We start from the raw sequence: 12,371 nt of genomic DNA, 5'->3' as shown, positions 1-12,371 counted from the left end.
CCTTGACGGAGGGCAACAGTAGAGCCAGCATCAGTCAGAGGGCTCTAGGGAGACCCTAGGGGTCTGTACTCAAGACAATGCCAATTCAGTGGCTGACCTGAAGGTGCAGAACAAATTTCCCTAGCGCGCCAAGAGCAGTGTGGATGTGTACCTCAGTTGTTAGACTGGATTTGCCAAAGGCAGAGGGTACCAAGATGCATTAAGAAGTTTAAAAGCAGTGAACATGTGTGGCAGGGACACCAGAGCCAGTAACAACAATTGAGTGCAATTGCAGTGCAGAGGTCATCCCATGTATCCCACAGTAATCCTGACAATCCCCTCGAAAAGTGCTGGCATCCTAGAGCTGCCCAGCAGGCAGGAATATCTAGTCCATCTTCACATGTAAAAAGAAAGAACACGTTCTATCTAGGTAATGCTACAGCAGGTACTTACCTCAGGACAAGTAAGGACAGTCCATCCAATGGCCCAGTCAGATGGATGCAACAGAAGAACAAGTAGCTGTGAAGTATCCTCCTGCTACCCTCCTGATGTAGAGAATCCAGGCCCTATAGCCCCAGTAAGCATGATATCTGTTGGCAGGGGGAGGAAGTATCAGCATTGCTGCAGTTCCATCCGGGTGAGGTAGCAGTGGAGTTAGACCGCAGTTGTGTAGTAGGATCTCCCCTCACCAGCAGAAGCACTACTGTCTTCAGAGGCCATTGATGAGGGCTCAGGTTACAGAGTTAAGTAGGTGCACTCCTGGTAGCAACATCCAGTATGATTGTTATTGTCCCACACTGAAATGCCGTGGGTAAATCTGACAGAGAATGGGTGAAGGAGTTGCAACTGAAGGAACTGCTTGATGAGCTCTGCTGATGTCAAGAGCGCTCTAGCTGTGCTGGTCACCTGAAGAGCTGGAGAAAGTGAGACAAATTGTTGGGCAGAGAGAAGTGGCAGAGCTCTCTGATTAGACCTCTATGTTGTGCTTGGTTTGGCTCCGCCTCCGTGATTACATTGTGAGATGTAAAAAGGGTCCATCAGAATACTAAAAGACTGAATGGGGGAATGGGCCTCACAGCACCTACCGCAATATGACAAGGGGGTACTTTGACGAAATGGCAGGCAGGAGGGGTCCAAACAGCTCAATGATCATATGCACTGAGGTTGTTTTAGAGAAAGCAGGCACAGACATTTAGAACTGAAATAGAACCGGCATATGCATTGAGGGCATGCTGGAATGTGGACCATGGAGAAGAACCGTCTGAAGTGTCAAAAAGCTGTTTTGAAGTTGGCCTAAAACAGACCACAGACAGGAGGTGTATAAATAGTAACACATGCAGGGATGATGGACCTTAAGCTGATAATCCATTTGCGGCATTGCAGCCTAATGCAACGCAACATACTGTAACTTACACAAATGTAACATGGCTAAGCATGAATTAGGCCCTCATTACAACCCTGGCAGTCGGTGTTAAAGTGGCGGTAACACTGCCAACAGCCGGCGGTAAAAAAAAATGGGATCACTACCACGACGGAAACTGCCAACATAGACAGCCACTTCAACACACCGACCGCCACGGCGGTAGCAACAAACACTGCGGCGGTCACCTCCAACAGACTGGTGGAAGACAATGTACAACCCACCTCATCATTACCCGCCAATCCGCCAGCTTTTCTGGGGCACTACCAATGCAATCAAAAGCACGGCAGAAACAGGACTTGGAAGGGAAACCACTCACCTCTCGACACTCAACGAAGAACCAGGACACCATGGAGCCCGAGTTACAGGTCCTGCCGAATATGCCGATGCTGGTCTACCTCCTCATCTACCAAGAACATCAAAGATGGCGGGGGCGACGACGGTGAGTACTGCACTTAGTACACAGGGGGGGGGAGAGAGTCACACACACATGCAACATGCAACACCCCCACCCACAACACCATACACACAAACACATGCAACAATATTACATATACACCCCATAACCCCCTGGAAGAACACAAGGACAAAAGGAATGACCCCAGTGAGGAATGCCAGGGCAAGGGCTGAGGAACGTTACAATGAGGCACATTGACATACAAGGAGGATTATAGAATGGACCTTCAGCCTCCTGAAGACCAGATTCTGGTGCCTCAATCTGACTGGTGGATCCCTGTTCTACTCACCCCAGAAGGTGTGCCAGATCATCATTTCCTGTTGCATGTTGCACAACCTGGCCTTGAGATGCCAGGTGCCTTTTCTGCATGAGGATGAGCCTGGAGATGGTCTTGTGGCAGCGGTAGAGCCTGTGGACAGTGAGGAAGAGGAGGCAGAGGAAGAAGATGTTGACAACAGGAGCAACATTATTCTGTAATACGTCCAGTGACACACAGGTAAGACATTGTACTTTCATATTACATTTCATTTAACTGTTGGACATTGTACAAGACAGCCTCTTACCCTATGTCCCTGGCCACTGACTTTACCCTTAGCCATCTCTATTTTCAGATCCCTGTGCCCCACTCTGGCTCCTGCTATGTGTTCTGCTGCCCACCACAGGTCATCCCAATGTATATATAACTGGACATATGAATTGAAATGTTTACAACTTGTTAACCTAATACATTTTGCAATCAATTGACAGACTCCATACTTGCATTTGATCCAAGGGTGTTTATTTCAGTGCTCATACGTAGAGGGGGATGTACAATGGGCAGGGGTGATGGTGGAGGAAGGTCCAGTTTGAATCCAGCATCTTAGTATCACAGATGCATTGTCCAAGGGGGCACAGGAAGGGGAGTAATGACAGTTCAAGGTGGACAGGGTGACATTGTGGGATGGAAGGGTGACAATCAGGAGAGTCTTATTTCCTGGCGGGGGTCTTGGCAATGTTCTCTGTCTTCTGCCTGGATCGCAGGGACCGTTTGCGGGGTGGTTCTCCTTCTGCAGGAGGTGGGGTGCTGGTGGCCTGTTGTTCCTGTAGAAGTGCCTCCTGTCCACTAGCGCCGGCGGAGGTGGAGAGTTGTTCATCTGTGTGGCTAGTGTCAGGGGCCCGTTGTTGGGCCACTGCCTCCCTCATGGTCTTGGCAATGTCACCCAGCACCCCTGCAATGGTGACCAGGATGGTGTAGATGTTTGTTAGGTCATCCCTGATCCCTAGGTACTGTCCCTCCTGCAGCCGCTGGGTCTCCTGCAGCTTAGCCAGTATCTGGCCCAGGGTCTCCTCAGATTGGTGGTATGCTCTCAGGATGTTGAAGAGAGCCTCGTGGAGAGTGGGTTCCCTGGGCCTGTCCTCCCCCTGTCCCGCAGCAGTCCTCTCAGTTTCCCTGTCGTCCTGTGCCTCTGTCCCCTAAACCGTGTGCCTACTGCCACTGACCCCAGGTCCCTGATCGTCCTGTGTTTGCGGGGTGGCCTTGGGTCCCTGTAGTGGTGGACACACTGCTGATTGACGTGTCCAGGGGAAAGTGGCATGGGCCCGCTGGGTGGGTGCTGTGCTGGTGTTTCCTGAGGGGGGAGGCTCTGTGGTGGTTTGGGACTGTGGCAGGGGAACCAACTGTCCAGAGGTCCCTGATGGGCCAGGATGGTCATCCTGATCCAGGCGTGCAGAGCTGCGGGCATCACTGTTGGCCTCTTCAGGGGGTGGACTGGTTGTAGCTGGCACCGCCTCTCTGGTGACTTTAAGTAAGGGTACTGTGGGGATGCAAATGCAGTGTTACTGTATCTGCATGTGCCATCTTGTGCATGGGTGTGTTTCCCTGTATGATTGTGATTTCCCTGTCAGATTGGCCTTGTGTTCGTGGTGGTTTTGTGGGCTGGGTGATGGACATGCTGTGGGGATGGGTGTCCATGCAGCAGGGGCAGCCCATCCTTTAGGGTGGAGGGGCCACACACCCCCACCTTTTCCCCTCATGAAGAGTGTCTGTCAGGCTGAACAAAGGTCAGCCTGACAGACACTCTTCATTTTTTAGCTCAGGCAGCCAGGAGCAGACATGCACGATTTGCATAGACTTCTGGCTGCCAGAGCTGAACTTTGCTGGGCTGAGGAAGTCACAGCTCCTATGGGTGTGACCTCCTCGGCTCAGCAAAGGTGCCTCGAGGCCCTCCCCCGGGTGACGAGAGAAGCGTCACACATTAACTTTGCCCTGGGCGCTTCAGGTTTAAGCCCTGAAGCGCCCAGGGCGAGTGTCAATCAGTGACACCTCGTCACAGAGTGGGGTGGGGTCAGCCATCTCACTGACCCCATCCCATTCAGTGACGAGGCTGGGACTGCTGCCTAAGGTAGGCCAGTGAGGGAAGGCAGCAGTCCCACCCCTCCTCGGACCTCGAGGCTGAAGGTAAGTGTGTGTGATGTTTGAAAATGAATGTTTGGTGCATGCGTGCATGTTTGAATGTTATGAGTGTTGTTAATGGATGTGCGTGCGTGTGTGTGTGAAAGAATGAGTGTGTGATGTTTTAAAATGAATGTTTAGTGCGTGAGAGCATGTTTAAGTGTTATGAGTGTTAATGGATGTGCATGCGTGTGTGAAAGATTGAGTGTGTGTGTGATGTTTTAAAATGAATGTTTGGTGCGCGTGTGCATGTTTGAATGTTATGAATGTTGTTAATGGATGTGCATGCGTGTGAAAGAATGAGTGTGTGTGCGTGCTTCCCGCCCACCCCTCTCCCTCCTAAAGCTGCCGGCCGCCACTGCCATGCAGGTCTGTGGTGGGTGTCCATGCATAGGTGTTGCATGCAGGGCTTGGTATTGGGATGGGTGGGTTGTGATGGTGGGGTATGTGTGAGGTGGTGGAGTGATGGGTGTGAGTATAGGGGTAGGAGTTTGTGATGGCATACTTGAATGGGGGATTCAGTAGTAAAGATTTGACTTACCAGAGTCCAGTCCTCCTGCTACTCCTGCAAGGCCCTCAGGATGCATTATTGCCAAGACTTGCTCCTCCCATGTTGTTAGTTGTCGGGGAGGAGGTGAGGGTCAACCGCCAGTCCTCTGTACTGCTACCTGGTGTCTTGCAACCACGGAACACAGCTTCCGCTGTAGGTCATTCCACCTCTTCCTGAGGTCATCCCTTGTTCTTGGGTGCTGACCCACGGTGTTGACCTTGTCCATGACTCTCCGCCATAGTTCCATCTTCCTTGCAATGGACGTCTGCTGAACCTGTGATCCGAATAGCTGTGGCTCTACCCGGATGATTTCTTCCACAATGACCCTTAGTTCCTCCTCTAAAAACCTGGGGTGTCTTTGGGGTGCTATGGATGTAGTGTGAGTGATATGTGTGAGGATGTGTGGTGTGATGTGTGGTGTGATGTGTGGGGTGATGTCTTGGGGTGTATGCTGTGAGGTGCGTGGATGGTGTGCGGGTGATGATGTTCTGTGCCTCTGATTGAGTGGGTGCTCCTGCCTTGAGTCTCTCTCTGCTTGCTATCTTTTTTTTTCACTGTGACGGGTTGTGGGTAATGTGGGTGTGTGTTTTATATTGGATTGGGTGTGTGGGTGTGGTGTGTGTATGTGTGTCAGGTGTGTGTAGTTTGAATTGTCCAATGTGGTGTGGTTTTGTAAATGTGTGTGTATATTGAGCGTGGTGGTGTGTACTGCCAATGGTCTACAGCGGTTGAAAGACCGCTGCGGTGATTCGTGGAACATGATACTGTGGGCGTGTTCCTGTTGGCCTAACAGCGTGGAGTTTGCTATTGCCAGTTTATCACTGACCTTTGGTGTGGGCGACTTGTGTGGGTGTCTGTATAGTGGCGGATTTCTCTGTGCTGGTCATGATACCCATAGCTGATTACTGCTGCGGTCCGGGTATGTTGGCGGCTGTCAGCACGGCGGTAGGTGGCATTTACCGCCAGGGTTGTATGTAATGAGGGCCTTAATGTGAAATGACATATACCAGAACATTTCAGTACCAGGCTATAGAAAAGGGATGCCCCAATCTCTTTGTTAGGTGTGATTGAGCTCAAGTTACATAAATTAAATGTCCCACAAAATGAAATCAGTTTCTCTAAAAGTAACATCGTCAGAGATGAACAAGAATACTCAAAGAATACGTGTGGTGTGTTTTTGTATCAAACCTACCAAGTAAATATACAATTAATGATATGAGGAACCTAATCATTCGCAAATGGAAAATCTGCCTGGGGTTAAAAAGATATGCAACAATGAAAATGCAGCGGTGGTGAAAAAATAAAGGTGTGTTGAAACCAATAGAAAATTAAAAATACAAAGGGCGTCATTAAGAGTGTGGCGGTTGGACCACTTGGGAACCACCATCTCTGCCAGGATCTTGGATCCTGGCGGTGGCGGAGATCATAATGCACCAGCCTTTTCATGATGGTAACACAGCCATGAAAAGGCTGGTGGAGAAGCGGTGCAGGGGGGCACAGAGGGGCCCCTGCACATCACCATCCCAATGTTCACTGTCTCTGTGCAGACAGTGAACATTGCAATGGTGCTGGTGCACCCTGCAGGTGACAGCATTGCTGACGGCTCAATTACGAGCTGGAGACAATGTTGTAGCCAGTTTCCCGCTAGGCCAGTGGCTGGAAACTTAGGTTTCCACCCGCCGACCTAGTGGGAAACTCTTGATGACTCCAGTGAGGAGGTCACCACAATAGCATTGGTCACACTGTTGGGAGTTTGACAGACAGAGTTTTCTATCTGCCAAACCCATAACAACTCCCAAATTGTTCTTCAGAGGTCCAAGAGAGATGTAGGCACTCTAAGTGCCTCTTCCATGCGTGTCTACTGTTGGATTGACGTTGGTGGTTGAAACATATCTATCTTTAAACCTAGAATTCGTTTTGGTGACATTAGTAAAACAGCTGTGGTTGGAAAAGGGAGGAGGCGATATTATTTGATGTGGCTGCATGTGAACATTGCACTGTTTGAAGAACAAATGAGGCTGATCAGCACACACTTGCAGGTGGACTGGATATAGCAGCTGTTCTTAGTTTGGCCAAACGGCTCCCCCTTCTTCATTTAGTTAAATCACAAAATCAGACAGAGTGTTTCAATAAAAATGAGTTTCTTGAACTTTTTATGATTGGCTTCTTTGAATTGTTGTCAAGGGGTCTTGGTTCCCTTCAACTCTGACATGGCAGGTCCCAAACTCAGCTGCAAAAGGAGAAAAGTTAATCATGGGGCTAGCAACCCCACTATGAAAAGAAATCAAGCAAAAGACATCCCGGCCTTGTGGAGAGAGAAATCTCCTTTATGGACAACTATGACACCTTGTGGTGAAAACCAGAGATCCCTAGAAACCACAAAGCTGATCCACCTGCTTTTGACCAAGAGCATCACCATCTGGACGTGGAAAATACAGACTATAAAGAGACAGGCAAGACAGCCCAAGTGACAGTGCAGATGAAAAAATACAACCTTGCCCTGCATGGCATCAGCGAGACCTGATGGTTACAGTTCTTACAGAAAAGACAGGCTCAATGAGGAATGTTGCTATATTCTAGACATGAGGAAGTGAATGCCCCACATACTCAGGGAGTAACACTGATGCTAACACCAACAGAGCTCACATTGGATGGGAAGCCCATGGTCCAGGAATCATCAAAGTAACTTTCTACACAAAGAAAAAGAAGATCAACATGAATGTATCTAGTGCTATGTACCTGCAAATGACAGAAAAACCTTGGAAAAAGAACAATTTTACAACAAACTCCAGCCCATCCTAGAGAAATGCCTTAAGACAGACATCACCATATTGATGGGAGATTTCACTGCCAAGATTGGAAGTGACAACACTGGGTAAGAAGAAGTCATGAGCAACCATGGCCTTACCAACATGAACAAGAAAGGTGAAAGGCTTGCAGATCTCTGTGGCCTGAACAGTCTGGTGATAGGCTGTAATGATATCCCATACAAAAGAACACACAAGGCAACATGGGTGTATCCAGACCATTTAACAGAGAGTCAGATCAGCCATGTCTGCATTGCCAGGAAGTTTCCAGAGGTCCCTGTAGCATGTGAGAGTGATGGGAGGAGAGGATGTGGTGTCAGAAATGTTCATGGCCAGGTTAAAGCTAAAGCTGAAGAAAGCATGGATGGAACCCACAAACCAACACCGGTAATATAACACCACCCTCCTCAAAGTTGCACAGAAATAGAGTGAATACTCAATCACCCTCAGAAACAAGTTTAAAGTCATGCAAGAACTAGAGGGTGACAGATACCCAGTAGAAAGTCAGTGGGAAAAGATCAAAGAAACAGTGGCATCAACCTGCCAGGAGATACTGGATCTCAAGAAGCACCAGCATGAGGAATGGCTCTCCATCAAGATTCAAGAGCAGAAAAAGCTCAAGGTGAATATACCAAAACCAACAAGGAAGCAAAGAGAAACTTAAGAGCAGACAATAGACGATTCATCAATGGTCTTGCCAGAGACGACCAGGCAGCTCCAAGCCACTGAAAACTGAAACAACTCTACAACATAGCAAGAAAACTCTCTGGCACATACAGCAAGCCGGAAAGACATGTTAAAGACAAAGCTGGGAAGATAATCATTGGCAATGAAAGCCAATGCAAAGATGGGTGAAGCACTTTAAAGAACTGCTGAACCAGCCTGTGCCACACTCTCCACCAGACATACAGCCATCTGACAATGACTTCCCAGTCGACTGCAGTAGACCAAAGGGGAAGAAATACTGTAAGCTATCAAACATCTGAGAGATGGGAAGGCAGCAGGTCAGACAACATTCCTGCAGAAGCACTGAAGGCAGACATTGAAATACCAGTAATCATGATCTACCCCATGTTTGGAATGTTCTGCAAAGAAGAAAAGGTGCCAACCGACTGGAAGGATGGCTATCTCATCAAGATCCCCAAGAAAGGTGACCTGAGTAACTGCACAAACTACAGAAGGATAACTCTTCTATCAACCCCAGGCAAAGTGCTCAACAGAGTCATCCTGAAATGATTGTAGGAACAAGTTGATGCTCATTTGCGAGATCAGCATGCTGGCTTCTGCAAAGGTAGATCCTAAACAGACCAGATTGCAACAATGCGCATTATCATTGAGTAGTCAGTAGAAAGGAACTCCCTCTCTATGTCAACGCCATTGACTATGAGGAGGTATTCTACAGCATGAACAGAAAGACCTTTTGGTAACTCCTCAGACACTACGGTGTGCCAAATAAACTTGTCATCTTCATTAGGAACTCTTATGAGGGAATAACCTGCAAGACAGTCCATGGAGGACATCTCACAGATGCCTTGGAGGTGGAGACCAGACTCCTCCAAAGGTGTTTGTTCTTGCCTTTTCTCTTCCTGCTGGCCATACACTGGATCATGAAAACATCCACATCAAGGAGAAGAAATGGGATCCACTGGACAACTTGGACACAGCTCGATGACCTGAAGTTTGTAGATGACCTGTTCCTACTCTCCCATACCCATCTGCAGGTAGAAGAGAAGACAGAGAAGGTGGCAGCCACATCAGCACAAATTGGCCTTAATATTCACAGTGGAAAAACCAAGATCCTGTAGACTAACATGGACAGCACAACTACAGTCACTCTTGTAAGTGATGCACTTGAAAAGGGTGAGGACTTCAACTACCTTATCAGTATCATAGACAAGCAGGGCAGCACAGACACCAACTTCAAGGCAGGAAATGGCAAAGCAAGGCCTGCCTTCATTCAGCTATAGAAGACTTGGAGCTCCAAGGACCTAATGCTGCAAACCAAGATCAGGCTTTTTAACACCAATATAAAAGCGGTCCTTCTGTATGGAGCTGAAACCTGAAGGGCAGCAGTGACCCCCACCAACAATGTCCAGACCTTCATCAACACCTGCCTGAGACAAATCCTCAAAATCCGATGGCTACACAACATTAGTAACAACTCCCTATTGCAGCAGACTTTCCAACTGCCTGCTCATGAAGAAATAATGAAAAAAATGCTGGGGCTGGATAGCTCACATCCTTTGTAAGCCCGCATCAAACATCAGCAGGCAAGCTCTGACCTGGAACCCACAAGGGAAAAGGAAAAGAGGAAGGCCAAGAAACACCTGGCATTGAGACCTTGAAGGCTGACTGGAAGGCAGTGGTTTACACCTGGAGTGAGATTGAAAGAAAAGCCCAGGAAAGAGAAGGCTGGAGAGCCCTGTATTTTGGCCTATACCCCTGGACAGGTAGTAGGTGTAAGTAAGTAAGCTAGATTCCCTTCAATGAAATGCAAATGTCTCTCCAAAACTGGTACAGTTTTCTATTAGTTCTACCAGCAAAAAACGAGAATATTGCTCAGCATCCTCCAACTGTCCTAGACTTTTGTCAGTCTCCTAGAATTCAGGCTGTACAGTATCAATATTCCCTTTGCTTGCCTCTGTAATGTTGGTCCACAGAGTCAGTTGGATCAACATTGTAGGGATATGTGCTTATTTTAGGAGACCAGAGCTTATTTTTCCTCATTAGAGTTTCCGGAGCACAAAATAGGAAAACACACAAAGTGGAAAATTGTCACAAGGGAGAAAGCTGGAACCAGCAACAGTAAAATAAAGGGGCAAGGAGTGTCTGGAAGTGGAGTAAAGTGACATGAGGTGGATTGAAGTCTACACACACACATTTAATAGCTCCTACAGCTGGCTTCTAAGCTGAGCTTTGCACTGGAATATTGATGCAACAGGCATTGAGGCCTGACACTTTACTTTATCATTACTATTATTTTGTGTTATTTCTACTGCCAGCCTGGATGAATCTAGGCCATGATCATCATAGCAAAGGGTACACAGTAAAACAAAGATACATCACTTTAGCAGCGTGCATATTTCCATACCAGAGGTCCGCCTTCTGGAGAAATAGAATGAAAAACAGGGTGGGCACATTGTAGTGATGAAATGTTCTACACCTCATCTAATCTAAAATACTATACCATGACATAACATAAAACAAAATAACATTGCGCCACTCTATTTTCCCAAGAGAATACGTTTAGTAGAGCAGCAAAAATGTATTTGAGAAGAACACACCAAAAGTGGGTACATGACAATGTGTCAGAAGATGGTGAATCAGGACTGTAAAACAAAAACAGATACCTCTAAAACAGCCAGTTGTGCATGTAAGGGAAGACAGCTTCCAGTGAAGGTGGCTTCTATGATGACTCTTGGATTAATGGGACAAGAGGTTTGTGACCTGTGTGAATGTTGATAGGTGTTTTTTTATAATTGCAGGTGAAAATGACAACACTAGTGCAAATGCTCTACATGGCAGATTTTGTGATAGGACTGCGCCTAGACCCGTAGGTCTGGTATCTACGGGCAGCTCAGGTTTATTCAGGGGCTCTAAATATGCCAAGGTGGTTTCTGCTGACAAGGGTCCTTTTGGTGTCTCAGAAAGCTGCTTCCTGGGGCTCTACCTACCTCCACATGATAGATGGATTGATGAGTTCATGCAACAGGGCTATGAGGTTGGCCAGATTTTGTATGAACCAGCCTGATTAGTTGACCATTCCAAGGAAGCACTTCAGTCACCAATGTGAGTGGTGTTGCTTCTTGGATGGACTCCACCTTGGCAGGATCTGGAGCCACTCCTTCTCTGGAGACGTAATATTCAAAGAATGTCACTTGCCACTGAAGAAACTTGCACTTTTCTTTGCGATCTGTTAGGTCGCTATCTTGGAGCCTTTGGAGTGCTGTTAGAATGTGAGTGTGATGCTCTTTGAGTGCCTTGGCATAGACTAATATGTAGTGGCTAACACTGATGACCCCTGCCAGCCCTGACAGTACCTCTCTTATGCATTTTGAAATATCTCAGCAGCACTCAGGACACCAATGTTGTGGCTTTTCCAGTGGCGCAGTCCAACATGGATTGAAAACATTGTGATGTAACATGTTGAAGGGCCTGGCAAAAGTTAGTGGTATCCAGGCCCAGACGTCCACCTTTGAAAACCAAATGAAGCTGCAGAATTCACATACAAGGTCGTTGATGGGTAGGGTGAGGTGTCTCTCATGCTTGATGGCTAAGTTGGGGAGTCACATGTCCATGCACAACCTCACTGCCTCAGGTTGTTTTGAATTTCTTGTGATGAGTTTGAACAACACCCACAGGTTGGGTCCGTAGACATGGGCAGTTGTGTGGTGTAGTCTCTTAAAAATATTTTTCTTTTTCTGGTTTTACATGCATTCATATCCTTTTTTTGTATTCTTTCTCAGCTCAGATGGATCTGATGCACGTTTTCATATGCTAGCCCTGATCACCATGAGCACCATGTAGCTGTGTGGTGCCACTAGGCGTAGCAGTGCCAAGCACCCTCTGGTAGTTTTAAACTGTGCTACAATGGATGGGTATAGTGCTACAAACCGGGCATCTGGGACTAGTCGTGGAGTACTAACACCAATTCTGTGAATGGCTGCGCACATTGGAATCTGCAGAGGTATGAGATAGGTCAAGGGGCCTGGAGACAGATGTGGAGC

At 47.6% G+C, this 12,371-nt stretch overlaps 1 pseudogene; it reads left to right on the top strand.

Moving 5' to 3' along the window:
- LOC138297134 (uncharacterized) overlaps positions 1 to 12,171 on the top strand; it is a 62,837-nt pseudogene extending 50,666 nt beyond the window's left edge.
- Positions 12,172 to 12,371: the final 200 nt, after the last annotated feature.

Source organism: Pleurodeles waltl, chromosome 5 (genome assembly GCF_031143425.1).
Source record: "Pleurodeles waltl isolate 20211129_DDA chromosome 5, aPleWal1.hap1.20221129, whole genome shotgun sequence".
Lineage (NCBI taxonomy): Eukaryota > Metazoa > Chordata > Amphibia > Caudata > Salamandridae > Pleurodeles > Pleurodeles waltl.
This window is presented reverse-complemented; position numbering and strand designations above follow the sequence as displayed.